General features: G+C 44.5%; 2 protein-coding genes across 15 annotated transcripts in view; one reads left to right on the plus strand and one right to left on the minus strand.

Annotated features, from left to right (window-relative positions):
• The window catches only part of DGKH (diacylglycerol kinase eta), a 764,231-nt gene that overhangs the window by 216,243 nt on the left and 532,431 nt on the right, over positions 1–15,557 (minus strand). The gene's annotated exons all lie outside the window — the stretch shown is intronic.
• The window catches only part of ENOX1 (ecto-NOX disulfide-thiol exchanger 1), a 280,345-nt gene that overhangs the window by 142,880 nt on the left and 121,908 nt on the right, over positions 1–15,557 (plus strand). For 7 of the 12 annotated variants that reach the window (XM_083624672.1, XM_083624674.1, XM_083624680.1 and 4 more), the window contains one exon: positions 3,738–3,829. The exons of the other annotated variants lie outside the window; for them this stretch is intronic. The gene's annotated coding sequence lies outside the window, so the exon portion shown is untranslated. The remainder of the gene's footprint in view (positions 1–3,737; positions 3,830–15,557) is intronic. 12 annotated transcript variants of the gene reach the window in all.

Consider the following 15,557-nt stretch of genomic DNA (forward strand, 5'->3'; position numbering starts at 1 on the left):
CCTCCTACTTTGCCACATGCATGCTGTGAACCCACCTACCTGCTGCCATATGTCCACCCATAGTTGCCTGTGAACCTAGGAAGCAGGCATGTTGGTGGCACATAGCAGAGGAGGATGTGGTGGTGATGGGGGACATTTTCTGTCTTGCCTCTAGTGGCAAAACATCCTGGGTTGTCCCTGATCCATTCCCACCCCACCCCCACCCCACCCCTCTCTCTCTCTCAATATTTATGACTATGGGACCCCACTCAATAGTTCTTTAAGCTTTTTGAAATCAGCCTTCTTAAAGTCCAGAGTGCACATCTGAGTACACTCAACTTGCCCTTTCCACTGTAGAACGAATCTCAAGAGGACATAATCACTTCCTGCCAAGGTTCCCATTACTTCCCCCTCACTGATCAGTTCTTTCCTATTGGTGAGCATCAGATCCAAGAGAATCAATCCACTTGTTATTGCTTTCACTTTCTGGGGAATGAAATTGTCAGAATGGCAGTTGAGTCTGAACAAAGACATTGGATTCTTATCTCATTATACATGACAAAGCCATTTTTCACCTTCTCACCCCTTGTTTTTTCCTGTAAGACCTATTGCAGTCGTTAAGAGTCGTCAACAGGCTAATCACAGCTATCTGCCAATCACCCATTCCCACCACCCTTCTGAGTAATACCCCTCCCCACCTTCTCACTATATAGAAGGATCTGGCAACTTCTGTTTCAGTGTATCTGAAGAAGTGTGCATGCACACGAAAGCTCATACCAAGAACTAACTTAGTTGGTCTTTAAGGTGCTACTGGAAGGAAAAAAAAATTTTAGTTGAGGAATTTGTTAGGCTTCTCAATCTTGATGGAGTTTGAGATCCAACAGATATCAGGGTAGTTGAAGTGAAGTCCCCCATGACTACTGTATCTCCTTTTTGAATGTTTGGTAATCTGCTCAAGGAAGGCAGTCATACTCCCATAATGAAGTCACTGTTGTTTCCCTCCCTCACAATTTTTACACCAGTGCTCTGTGTTCTGTGCTGCAAACCATGGGTCTCTACATATGTATACACATCCTTCCTGTTGGTATACCTTCTGAATAAATTATACCGCTCAATTACTACCCTCCAGTCTTATCCCACCAGGTTTGTAATGCCTACTAGATCATATTTGCCATCCTGTGTTCAAGAGATCAAGTTTGTCTTGCTTATTTCCCATGCTCTGTGCATCAGTATAGAGACAACTGAAACAATGTGTCATTCCTTCCAGCTGTTTCCTTCTTGTTTTTTACTGCCCATTAGGAGGTTCCTTTAACAAGACCTCAGTTTCCCGTACATCAGTGAAGTTATTGCCCCCAGTTCTTAGTGCCCCCCTGTGCTCTGAAATATTGTTTTATTGGCTTTCATCTCCAGGAGTTGCCTCCTCAAAGATAAACTACTTTTTCAACTTATTTCTAGCTTTGCAATTTTGAGAATTTACCCCTATTAGCTTTTGCAATCTTTGAGTAAATACTTCAGGTTTGAATCTGTGGGTAAAGCATTGAAGCAGTTTGTGGGATGTCATTTTCCCCTATTGCTTCAAATTCAGGGTTTATGAAAAGTAGGCTATTGTGAAAAATAGCTATATTTTATCAGCTTTTAATGTGTTCTTAAAAAAACACTGATCTACAGAAAGGTCAACAATGTTTGATAGCAGAATCTTAAAAGAAAAGAGTGTTATCCCAAGGTAGTTAACACAAAAACTGAACCCCCTTTGTGTTTTATAGTTTAAACTGTAGAAATTATACAGTTAAGGAATTCATTAATCCAACTTTCTATCAGATGATTGTTGATTAACATAGGCTCATTCTTCCCATAGTAACTGAAAGACAAAGGGGGCACTCTCTTGAAAGGATTAAATAGATGTGATATATTTTAATCTCCAGAAAGGATTGGTTAGATTAGAGAACATTGGTTCTTCCCTCAAGCTGGCTCTACTGCTCTTCAGAAGTTGATAAGGTATCATTGAAATAACAAATAATATTGAATTCACGCTTTATAAACTGAGATTGCACATTAGCAGGGGAATGGATCTGAATAACATTTAATCCATCTCCCCTATTCTCACATGTAGTAGTAGTAGTAGTAGTAGTAATTTTATTATTTATATCCCGCCCATCTGGTTGGGTTTCTCCAGCCACTCTGGGTGGCTTACAGCATATATAAAAACATAATAAAACATCAAATATAAAAAAACAGAATATCTTATATAGACTATAAATAAACCAATAAATCAAATAATAATAAACAGTTTACAGTTATACCCAAATTAAAACAACTGCCAACCCCAACTAAATATTTAACCAACCCCAACCCAACAAAAACAAAACAGAGGAACCAAAATTAAAACCATTTAGAACATTTTAGCCAGTTGCCTCAGCCCAAGAGTTGTTCCAGCAATGTCCCAGGAGCCTCTTTTAGCTGCTCAAGCTGAGTCTGGGCCTTGCCCCTTAGGCCAGGTGGAAACAGGACTTGTAGCAGGAAGAGGTCTTCCTTCCAGCATTCATGGCAGCAGGGCAGTATAGTGAGACACCATCTTTAATACAGTCATACCTCAGGTTAAAGATGCTTCAGGCTGAGCATTTTCAGGTTGTGTGCCGCAGCAACCCGAAAGTAACGGAATGGGTTACTTCTGGGTTTCGAAGCTCGCGCATGCACAAACGCTCAAAACGACGTCACGCGCACGTGCAGAAGCGGCGAATCGTGACCCGCAAACGCGCAGACGTGGGTTGCGAACGGGGCTGCAGAATGGATCCCGTTCACATCCAGAGGTACCACTGTAACAGAAATACACTCAAGGGCATCACAACTGTGCCTGATAAGATGATAAGATTAAGATAAGATAAGATGATAAGATAAGATGATAAGATAAGATAAGATATTCTCCATCCCACTAACACATTTAAAAGGCTGTAAAACATTAATTGGGACGTGGGTGGCGCTGTGGGTTAAACCACAGAGCCTAGCACTTGCCGATCAGAAGGTCGGCGGTTCGAATCCCGGCGACGGGGTGAGCTCCCGTTGCTTGGTCCCTGCTCCTGCCAACCTAGCAGTTCCAAAGCACGTCAAAGTGCAAGTAGATAAATGGGTACCGCTCCTGCGGGAAGGTCAACGGCGTTTCTGTGCGCTGCTCTGGTTCGCCAAAAGCAGCTTAGTCATGCTGGCCACATGACCCGGAAGCTGTACGCCGGCTCCCTCGGCCAATAAAGCGAGATGAGCGCCGCAACCCCAGAGTCGGCCACGACTGGACCTAATGGTCAGGGGTCCCTTTACCTTTTAAAACGTTAAACCTCCAAATGGCTGCTTGAAGAGAAACGTAATGAAGGTGTCAGGAAAAGCGTTGCACCAACAGGGGGCCACCACAGAAAATGCCATTCTTGTGCTGACATCCTCCAGACCTCTAATGAGAGAGGCATCCAAAGAAGGAGCATCTGGATCTGGTCCACCACTACCTGTTCAAGAACCTTGCCCAAGAAGGAGAGATCAGCAACTGGCCGGTAGTTACCGGTACTTAGATTTTCCAAATCTAGGGAGTGTTTCTTAAGGAGTGGTCTTATCCCTGCCTCCTTCAAGAAAGCAGAGACCACCCCTCTTGCAGGGAAGCATCAATCACCTCCCTGGCCCAGTTAGCTGTCCCTCCCTGCTAGCTTTTATCAGACAGAGGGGCAAGGGTTCAGAGCGCATCCTCAAGCCTATCAGCTCATTCTCTGTTATTGTTTCAGGATCATCTGCACAGAAACAGAGAAGCTGTAATAAAGCAGCCCTTTTTCATGGAACTCCTGAACTGGAACTGATGAAAAAAACTTGGGAAAAGGTTGAAATTTAAGTAAATAACAGTCACAATTGTATCTTGACAGTGCATTCAATGTTCTTTTTGCGCTTTTCACATTTCATTTATGGTGTACACTTAATCTGATTGCCTTGGGTTACCTGTAGGTGGTATATATTAATGTCCCAATGAAATTTCTGCATGAAGAATTTTTTTTTTGGAAAAGAAAATGTTTTGCTTCAAAAAGTAAACATGCAAATCAGTGGAATGCATGCGAAGTCCTATATTTTTAGTTTCCTGATGTGAATTTGTTATATTGCGACCAGGGACGAAGCCAGTCTGGTCTGGGGCTATTAATTTGTGTAGGAAATTTTTTTAGGCGGTTAGCCAAGATTGATGTGAGTATCTTGTAGTCTTGGTTTATTAATGAGATTGGGCGGTATGAAAAGTCCTATATTTTTGTAAACATATTTTTTTATTTTTGTAAACAGAATTTTGTAAACAGAATTTATTCAAGCTACAATGTATGAAATGTGGCTGAACACCCATGCTCCTCTCCTAGGATATGTTGACAGACATAGTTTGAAATGCATCTTTACAAACATAAATACTTGAAACTGGTTCTCCCCCCAAAAAACTCAACACTGAATTCCTGTGAACATTTTATTGAGAGTAAGTGCAATTGTTTCAGTGAGACTGCCTAAAAGTTTATATATAAATGGGCCATGAGATGCTGAGAATTTCTGATTCTGTCCCACTTAAACAGTTTCAAATAGAATCATAGAATTGTAAAGTTTTTTCTTTACAAAGTTGTTGCGGACTTATAACAGCATATCTATTAATGCGGTGCAGCTGCAAACCTTACCACTCTCTCTTAAAATGACCTCAGGAATAATCCTATACAGTCATACCTCGGGTGGAAGTAGCTTCAAGTTAAGTATTTTTGGGTTGCGCTCCACGGCGACCCAGAAGTAACAGAGTGCGTTACTTCTGGGTTTTGCTGCTAGCGCATGCGCAGACGTTCAAAATGATGTCACGCGCATGCAGTTGCGTCTTATGATTACTTCAGGATGCAAATGGGGCTCTGGAATGGATCCCGTTTGTATCCAGAGGTACCACTGTACAGTCATACCTCTTGTTACGTTTGGTTCAGGTTACGTCTTTTCAGGTTGCGTCCCACGGCGACCCGGAAGTAACGGAACGGGTTACTTCCGGGTTTTGCCGCTCGCGCATGTGCAGATGCTCAGAATGATGTCACTCGCATGCGCAGAAGCGGCGAATCGCGACCCATGCATGCGCAGACGCCAGTTGTGTTCTGCTCATGATGCGAATGGGGCTCCAGAACAGATCCCGTTCGCAACCAGAGGTACCGCTGGGATGAGCGGGGTTAGGATGCAGCAGTTCTGCAGCTGAGCTGCCAGGCTCTGCCAGCTTAACTCCTTCTTTATTGGATCATCCAGAGATATTCTGGGTGTCGCCCCATCCCATCCCAGCTGGGATCCCAAGCCTGTTCACCTGAGTCACATGAACTGGGGCCACAGCCAAAATTAAGCTAGTCAAGAGGGTGGTGTTCCTTGAGCACCGTTTTAAAGGCTTGCTTTTGCCCTATGCCAGGCTTAAACTGACTCAGCCAGCCATCACCCGGCTCTTGAATAGAGTTTGGATATGCTGGCTTTATTTATGCTGGCTTGCTTTACGCCAGCTTCTTGTGTATAGGATTGCTGCCTTAATGTGCTACACAGCTAAAGATGCAGGGTTACTGTAATGGAATTGTGTGACCGAAAAAGACGCTCAGCCATTTACAGGTCTTTAAAGCTAACTATGCGTTACATAAAGGTCCGTATAGTTAAAGCTATGGTTGGACCATAAAGAAGGCTGATTGCTGAAGAATTGATGCTTTTGAATTATGGTGCTGGAGGAGACTCTTGAGAGTCCCATGGACTGCAAGAAGATCAAACCTCTCCATTCTGAAGGAAATCAGACCTGGGTGCTCACTGGAAGGACAGAACATGAAGCTGAGGCTCCAATACTTTGGCCACCTCATGAGAAGAGAAGACTCCCTGGAAAAGACCCTGATGTTAGGGAAGATGGAGGGCACAAGGAGAAGGGGACAACAGAGGACGAGATGGTTGGACAGTGTTCTCGAAGCTACCAGCATGGGTTTGACCAAACTGTGGGAGGCAGTAGAAGACAGGAGTGCCTGGCGTGCTCTGGTCCAGGGTGTCACGAAGAGTCGGACACGACTAAACGACTAAACAACAACAACACGTGTTACATGTGTGGGACACGGGTAGTGCTGTGGTCTAAACCACTGTGCCTAGGGCTTGCCGCTCAGAAGATTGGCGGTTCGAATCCCCACGACGGGGTGAACTCCCGTTGCTTGGTCCCTGCTCCTGCCCACCTAGCAGTTTGAAAGCACGTCAAAGTGCAAGTAGATAAATAGGTACCGCTCCAGCAGGAAGGTAAACGACGTTTCCGTGCGCTGCTCTGGTTCACCAGAAGCGGCTCAGTCATGCTGGCCACATGACCTGAAAGCTGTACGCCGGCTCCCTCGGCCAATAAAGCAAGATGAGCGTCGCAAACCCAGAGTCGGTCACGACTGGACTTAATGGTCAGGGGTCCCTTTACCTTTACCTCTTTATGCATTACATGTACCCACATACAGAGCTGATGTCTCCCCCTCCCCTTTAGGAAGCTCTTTAAAAAAGGGCCATAGGAAGCTGAGAAGGAGGGCTTAATGCCTGTAGGACATTTCTTCTAAGGAAAATTGCTTAAGAAGCTGCCTTTTTGTTCTGCTGAAGGCAGAAAAATAGCCCAGAAGGAAAGAGTTAAGGAAATGTCAATCCTACCAGTGCTCTGCTCAGGATCCTAGCCTTCCTTTGCTACTTTGCATGAAACAAAAACAAAAGGAAGCCAGTCAGCGCTTCTGTGCATACATGTGCTTAATTTAAAAAATTACTTGAGGAAGCTGCCGTCACTCTCTCTCTACTGAACGTTTCTTTCCTAAATGTGACTGGGGCTAGATCTACATTGATCTGTAAAAACACTTAAAAAACCCTGTAATATCGTTCTCAATGCAATTTTCCATTGATGATGGATTGCTGCTCTGCAGTGCCCTCTGGTGCCACATTTTTATAATGCATTTTAACGTTATAACTGACCAGTGTAGGTTATTCCTGGGTAGAATCTCATTAGTCAAGGGGAGCAGAGTCCTCCAGATGTTGTTTGACTTCAAATCCCACCTGTCCCCACTCCCAGTTGACCAGGGACGATGAGAACTGGAGTCCAACACAATATGGAGGGCACCATGTTGAGAAATGTCGCCCCAGACGCTTTTGCCTCTCTTCACCAATTGCTTAAAAAAATGGGTCATGTAAAACATGAACAAAATGCTGTGTATGATTTGAATATTATTATGGTGAGGTTTATTGATTATGTACTTGTGTAGTGCATAATTTTTATTTCCCCCCTCCACATCTCTGATATTGAAAATCTACCCCTTTTATCGCCCTGCCCTCCAGCTCATTGCTCATGTTTGTTTCTGGCAAATTCTTGTTCGTAGTCATCACTTGTAGAGCAGGATAAATGTACTAGCCAAGAAACTAGCCAGTTTCTTTCAAAAAAATGCATTTGTCACGGGGTGATTGTTGCGTTACAGCTTCTACATCCTGCACAATCTTTTTTGAGCGATCACACAAATGGACACAGTAAAAATAAATTGCGTGCATATATTGCGTGAGTTCAGTTTGGTGCCGAACGTTTTATACAGGTGGAAACGGAGCAGGGGGGAATTTAAAATGGGGATGGGTTTGGTGTTGTCTCCGTATTCTTACAGAATTTCTAGGTTTTTAAAGAAAATATACAATAGCATTTGTTCTTGCATTATGTCGTCAGGCCTCAAATAATTGAGGGCCTGAGGAGGAGTTGCATCCTGCTCATCTCTTTCAATATGCTGAAAATTGGAATTACCGTTTGTTTCTCATGCTGGGCTGCTGTTCTTCTTCCCTTTCCTTGGACAGATTCCTTCTTGTGTGCATTTCTGAGCTTTCTCCGGAGTCCTTCTTGCTGACTTCCTCAGTGCCCACACATTTTCATTTCCTTCTCTCTCACTTCCTCTTACTTTCCCCCCCATAAAATGTTAAACCCCAGGGGGGCCAAGCCTGTTTTTTATCATCAACCCATCCAAAGACTCTTCTTTCTTCTATCTAACTTATCTATATTTATAAGGTTACTTCTTCTCAAAGGCAAATTTGCGTCTGGCTAATGCCTTTCCTCGGCAGTCTTTCGGAAGCAATGATAAATAGTGCGCCGTGTTAAACCTCCTGCTGATCTTCAATGGTTGCTGTTTTGTCAGCCTTTAGGTTGCAAGCAATGAAGGATAAAGGACGGACATGAGGTTTCTAGGCAGATAATCTGATAATCTGAATAACTGCATTGGGGCCCTGGTAACACATTGAAACCCTGATTTATCAGTGAAACAAACACAGTTCTGAGAGTTAAGAGCCAGTCCTGTGCATGCTCTCTCTGAAGTAAGAACCACTGGTTTTGGTGAGACTGTTGTAAACAAAAAATGCCCTTTTCCCTTATGGGGTATCCAAGAGCCCATATAGAGTCCTTACATAGGTTCCCTATTGGTAGGGGAGAATAACAGAGGCCAACCAGAGAATATTGAGAAGCAAAGCAGCTAGTAAGCTTGATCTTTATTGATCTGTTGCAACAGGGTGCTCCCCTCACACGCAGGAAAGGAGGAGAACCCAGAAAAATGGTGTGCAAGGCCTTATAAAGACTTTTGAAATTGCCGCCCTGTAGATCAAGACCACCCCTCAGATATATCATACCTACATCACAGAAAAGGCAGTCTAAACAGAAATTTAAATGTTGTTTTTCTCTTGTCCTTGTTTATCTCCTGTCTGGCAGGTTACTTGATTGGATTTCTTGGGTAGCCTGGCCAGTCTTTTGTAATGATAAATACTTAGTTCCTGGGCCAGGTCACAGGCTCACACCCTATTCAAACACCCTTAAGACAGGATTTGTGAAGGAAAAGACAATGGGGAGGCTTTTCCATTTTGACCTTGCAGAGAAAAGATTTGGTCAGTTTAGGAATCAAAATGGTTCCAGGTTGGCCTTCCTGTGCTGATCTATGTATGTGCTTGGTTGGTACACTTATGAACATTACCATATATCTAAGACCATAAAATTCCTATCACAAGACTCACTCTAGAATTGAAATCTAGCAGTGAGAGGCTTCTTCCATCTGATGTATATTTCTCTGTTGCCTACCGTAACTAGGCATTTGCGGATAAAATCATTTGCATCAATTGTGGTCAGTAAAAATGCAAGGATGTATTCCTTGTAAGATTTCTGTAAGAATCTAGAGCTGGGGGACTTGTCCTCAGAGGCGTACCTAGTGGTTGGCGAAACCAACCCCCACTGGGGGCGCAGACCCAAGGGGTGTGTGTGCAAAAAATCACCCACCAAAAAATAAGGGACTTATTGATTCTGTGTTACATGCCCCTCCCCAAAAGTAATAAATAACCTTCCCATGTTTACAAGATTTTGTACTCTTATGTAGAATTTTTGGACTTCTCCTAGAGCAAAGCACCATTTATCCAGCCTGGAGTCAACAAGAAAAAGTGAGATTGTCTAATGGGAAGGAGGAGAGTCCCTGCAGCCTTTTGCTCCTTCCTTGGGTTTTGGGACTCCAGCAAGCAAAGTACCGTAGCTCTGGGCAGAGTTAAGGGGAAGGGGAGATGAAGGAAGCAGCAACAGCACCAGATCCGTAACCCTATACTTGGGGAGTGGGTGGCGGGTGCGGGGGGGGGCACATTCAGCCCACAGGGCAGGGGAAGAAGCAGCAACTACTGTGGCTGGCAGAGTTGCAAGGCTGCCTTGCCTTTCCTGCAAAAGGAGCCCCTGCCTTTGAGGAGCAGGTGGTCTAAGAAGGTTATCAGCTGAGAACTCACAAGCAGGGCATCCCCTGGGTCCCTCTTTCTACAATTGGGTGAGCAGCATGTGTGCCTCTCTCTCTCTCTCTCTCTCTCTCTGTGTGTGTGTGTGTGTGAGCATGTGTAAGAGAGGAAATGGCGAGGATTTCTCCATCCCATAATCTACACGCCACACATTTTAGGCAGTTTGCAAAAAGGGATGGAGAAGTATTTATTTCATCATTTACCACATTTCTCTTCCAAAGAGATCAAGGTGGTTGGTGCACATGGTTCTCCTCCTACCCATTTTGTCCTCACAACAACCCTGTGAGGTAGGTTAGGCTGAGAGATGGTGAGTACAGTCATACCTCGGGTTACAGACGCTTCAGGTTGCATTTTTTCGGGTTACGGACTGCCAAAACCCGGAAGTACCAGAACAGGTTACTTCCAGGTTTTGGTAGTCGCACATGCGCAGAAGTGCTAAATTGCACTTTGCGCATGCGCAGAAGAGCCAAATCGCAACCCGTGCTTGCATAGACGGGTTGCGAACATGCATCCTCCACGGATCACGTTCGCAACCCGAGCGTCCACTGTATCTCCAAATTCACCCAGTGAATTTCATGGCTGAGTGGGGATTTGAACCCTGTGATCTCCTGGATCCCTAGTTCATCATTCTCATCCATTCTGTAGATGAATGAGCCAGTGGAGATTTTTTGCAGCTTTTGAATAGTTCGGGATAGTTTTCTGAAAGAAAGAGCAAGCTGTTTCTAAAGAGAGCCAAAGTCCATCTTGGACACAGCAAAGGCATATGCTTATGTAGGAATCTGCTTCTCCAACTGTGGGCAGGTCCACCCTGGGGTTGTGGTGCACCTGGATGGCGAGTTTGAAGTTTGATGGGTCAGATCCTGACGCAAGAAGTGCTTTGTTCGCCACCCCACTAGATGGGTAGATTGAATGCCCACTGGCTGTGGACTCTCAGTGATTCACATTGAATTTCGGGAGATGGCTAAACATTTACTATCCCATCATTCTAGTTCGATTTATGTAAAAAGTAATGCAAAGAGAGCTGCTCTTTTGTTATTACGGTTTCTGATACTGTTGTAAATAAAAATCTGCCCTTTTCCCTTATGGGGTATCCAAGAGCCCATATAGAGTCCTTACATAGGTTCCCTATTGGTAGGAGAAAATAACAGAGGCCAACCAGAAAATATTGAGAAGCAAAGCAGCTAGTAAGCCTGATCTTTATTGATCTGTTGCAACAGGGTGCTCCCCTCACCCGCAGGAGAGGAGGAACCCAGAAAAATGGTGCGCAAGGGCTTATAAAGACTTTTGAAATTCCCATCCTGTAGACCAAGACCACCCCCAGAAACATTATACATACATCACAGAAGGAGTGTAACCTAAGACCACCCCTCAGATACATCACAGAAAAGGTGGTCTTGAAACAGAAATTTCAATATTGTTTTTCTCTTGTCCTTGTTTATTTCCTGTCTGGCGGGTTACTTGATTGGATTGCCTGAGGAGCCTGGCCAGTCTTTTGTAGTGATAAATACTTATTCAAACACCCTTAAGACAGGATTTGTGAAGGAAAAGACAACGGGGAGGCTTTTCCACTTCGACCATGCAGAGAAACATTTGCTCAGTTTAGGAATCAAAATGGTTCCAGGTTGGCCTTCCTGTGCCTATCTATGTACGTGCGGTTATGAACATTGCCATACATCTAAGACCATAAAATTCCTATCACAATACACAGAATTAGGAGTGGGTTGTCGAGAGTCTCCTCTGTTTAACTTCTAATTCAGCGCACGGATTTTGGCATGCAGCAACTGTTGCTGTTTTTGAACCCGAGGGACCTTTAAGCTTAGAGGAGGAGAGGGCAGAACAAAATATTTGAAAATTGTTGTATTATACCATTACCTAATATCAATTACAAAATGCCCAAAGCTCATCACTTGAAGAAATCTTTACTAATCAACATGTCGTTAGAAAATAGACAGGTCAAGTGCTACCTGAGTATTGCTAGGTAACAGACTTGACATTTTTCTTCGTCTTGTGGCAGTTAAGGAGAGAAATGCTTAAAATACCATTTAAGTTGCTCCCTGTAGCGTAATTACAGCCTTTTCAGTAAGTGAAGTAATTTTTAAATTATAGATTAGTCCAGTCATTTAATTTGATGGGAACAATTGTGGTTAATTTTACAATTCCTTATGCTACCAAAACAGTGACAAAAATGGTTTTGTATCTGCCTGCCTTTGCTCTAAAATGTCTATTAAAACAGGTGGTTGGTTGTGTTGTTGTTTTTTCCAAATTAGAAAAAGACAAAACTTACTTTTGTTGAACAAACTTCTTAAGAAAGATTAATGCAGGGAACACAGATCAAAAAAGTGAGGCCGAGCCTTCATCTCATTCTGCTAGTACAGACTTGAGAATATGCAGGTAAAGCCATCTTGGAAATTTTGAAACGCTTTAACAAAAGGATTTGTGGAATGTGTGTGTTTGCTGTGTAGCACCTCCTATCGAAGACAAACACTGAGTGGTAATCCTTCTTTCTATTTGCCAATCTTATTTATTTATAAAAGTATTAATATATCACAAACTCATCTAGAAAACATCTAGATGGTATGCAGCCTATATAAAACTACAATAACCATAAAAGCAGAAAATGGGATAAGGAACTGGCCAGTTACATAAAATTCAACTGACTTAAAAGGTCTTTTGCAGCCAGATGTACAGGTGATCTATCCATAGTGGGCAAAAGCCAACAAGAATACAAATATGCTGTCAAATCTGCAGTTTTATAATGCTGGTTTCAGTAGTGTTGAAAACTCCTCATAATTGTTGAATCCAATGTATATAGGTGTTTTTAAATCAATACGTTAATAGATTATCTGTTGTGGAATATCCTTTTCTAAATGCTGTTTGTTCATTGGGTTGATATTCATCTAATTCTTATTAATTTCTTGGTTAGTAAGTATTTTGGTTAGCAACTTGTGTATATGCAACAAGAGGCTTATTCTTCTAGAGTCATTGGAGACTGAGCGCTTGTCTTTTGCACATACTCCATACACCATCTGGAGCTATTGCATTTTCTCCCCCTGGTTTCATTCTGAAAGTAAAAGCTCATTACAGATTGATTCTGAGTTATGCCTTTGTTTGCCTATTTGAAAATAGATGTAAGTGGCCCCAGCAATGGGGTTGTATCCGCACTTGCCCAGTGATATTGTGGGTGGGCATATACCAAAATCTTCTTCATTCACCTGGGGCATGGACAACAATGGAAAGGCATGGGTAACAATCAAGGGGAGGGTTTTCAAATGCTTATCAAGTAACCACACACACCCTTGCGGATGGCAAGTTCTAGAACAGGGGTCAGCAATCTTACCGCGCCTCGGGCCAGTGTCTCCAGTGCTGATCGCGCAGCGGGCTGGAGGGCGGGGGAGCGCATGCCCATATGCGTGCGCACACGCTATTTCCGGCGCACTTCTGGGTCGGAGGAGCACCGGAAATAACTTGTGCACATGTGGACAGGCATCCTCCGACCAGGATGTGTACCGAAAATAACGCTTGCGCATGTGCACAACACTTGGGCATGCGCATAACACTTGCACATGCGCACAAGCTATTTCTGGTGCTCCTCCGACCCAGAAGTGGGCAGCCGCGCAGCACAGCGCTGGTAAGAGCGGGCGATGACAGCGGGCGGCGGGGGTCGCCGTGGGCCGGATAAATGAGTCCCTCGGGCCTTATCTGGCCCGCGGGCCTTAGTTTGGGGACCCCTGTTCTAGAATCTAGACTGAAGGCAACTTGTTGAAGATCATCCTGAACGGTTCTGCACTGAGAAAAGCAGTGTTTTTGCTCTACAAAAGGATTAAAATATGCACAGAGACGGATTTGCATCCCGGAGCTGTGCTCCTTTTCTGTTTCACCTGTCTCATAGAATTGTAGAGTTGGAATGGAGGCCAAGAGTCACCTAGTCCAACCCCCTTCAAAGGATGAATCTCAACCAAAATGTCCATGGCAGACGACCACCCAGCCTCTGCTTAATAGCCTCCAAGGGAGTAGAGCTCGCCACCTTCTGAGAGAGACATTTCCACTGTGTAACAGCCAGGCGTGCTATTTGGCGGGCTGGGGAATCACCCCCCAAATTTTCAAGGAAAACTAAGAGACTTTATGATGTATAAGATCCAGTCATGGATCTCCTAACATTGTAGTTTTGTTTCAAAGCAGCTACAGAGTGTTCCACTTCTGACTGCAGCAGTGGCTGTAGGTGAGAAATTGTTTCACCCTTTCTTGTTGTGCTGTTTTCCCGTCCTGCAGGGAAGGGGGCAAGAGTACACACACATCCTTATACGGTTAATAGCGGCTTTTGTGAAGGGGTATTTAACTGGGAGAAAGGCAGCACAGGACTGGTTAAAATACCCCCTGCCAAAGGCAGCCTCTCCCAATAGCTGCCTTTTGTAAAATAATATTTTTTATATATAAAATCAACGACCACTTATTTCACATATAGTTTGACCCTAAATCTGGAGAGAGGGAGGAGGGTAGAACAAGCATTCATAAAAGTAGAGGTTTCTCCCTGGTCTTCAAACAATGTGTGTGCACACACTTGAGACTCCCACCCCCTGTTGTTTTCCTCCTTCTCCCTCCCTAGCAAAATCTGCTTTTGGATGCTACCTGTTTCTATTCAGTGAGTCAACTAATGGCAGGTGCCTCCTTTGTAGGCTGAATGCTCGAAAGAATAGGCTACGAATTTGCCGTGTCTATTTTACTCTTCAGGAATCAATTGCAGCAGTAGCGGTAACCTCGTGAGGTGAAGGTGATACTGAAATGAAACTGTTGTTCCCGTTCCGAATTGCCATCTGCTTCTCTTATGGTACATTGAATTTCTGTTCTGCGTCTCAATTTAATTACAGTACATTTAACACAAACATGACCTGGTTCAAACAGATATTGTAGGCTTTTACACCCTGAAGCATCTCTACCTGGCCTGTAGCACAGCCTAACGCTTTCCAAACTCCTTGCACATTTTTCAGACAGTTTGCATGTGCAGTGGTACCTCTGGTTGCGAACATGATCTGTTCCGGAGGCCCGTTCGCAATGTGGAAAGCCCGCAACCTGAAGCGCTGTATCTGCGCAGCGCGATTTGGTGCTTGTGCGCATGCGCAAAGTGTGATTTAGTGCTGCGGCGCATGCGCAAGCGGCGAAACCCGGGTGTAACCCTTTCTGGTACTTCCGGATCACCGTGGGACAGAACCTGAAAAAACGTAACATGAAGCAAACATAACATGAGGTATGACTACAAGCACTAGCGGAGGAAGGTGGTGCGGTGGGGCAGGCTGCCCCATATGCCATCAACGAGGGGGGTGACAAAATGCAACTCGACACTGCCTGTGGAACTGAGCACGGCTGAGTTTCATCGTGATGTGTCCCCTTCCCAGCGACCAGCCAGGCTCTCCCTGCCCGTCCCGTCCATGTCCCGCCCTTGCCTCATGAGCAGCAGCACAGCTTTGAGCATAGCTGTCAACCGTCCCTTATTTGGCGGGAAAGTCCCTTATCCCAGCACCGTGTCCCGCTGCTTTCCCTTATTGATGATGTTCCTTAAATTTCCCGGGTTTCAAAGGCAGCAGCTCCTCTCCCTCCCTCCCTGCCAGCCAGGGAGGAAGGAGGCTCCAGCTGTGTTGCTTTGCTGTGTTGCTCACCCAATAAGGAGTCTAAGAACGACTGGGGGGTGGAGCTTGCATGCCTTGTGCCAATCACATCGGCCGCGTTGCCTGGGGACTCGTCTTTGCTCAGCGCTTCCCAGCGGAGAGGTGACGGTGGTTTTCCTTGCTGCATCCCCTTTGCTGGGTTGC

This window comes from Podarcis filfolensis, assembly GCF_964270895.1.
Source record: "Podarcis filfolensis genome assembly, chromosome: 7".
In the NCBI taxonomy this organism is placed as follows: domain Eukaryota; kingdom Metazoa; phylum Chordata; class Lepidosauria; order Squamata; family Lacertidae; genus Podarcis; species Podarcis filfolensis.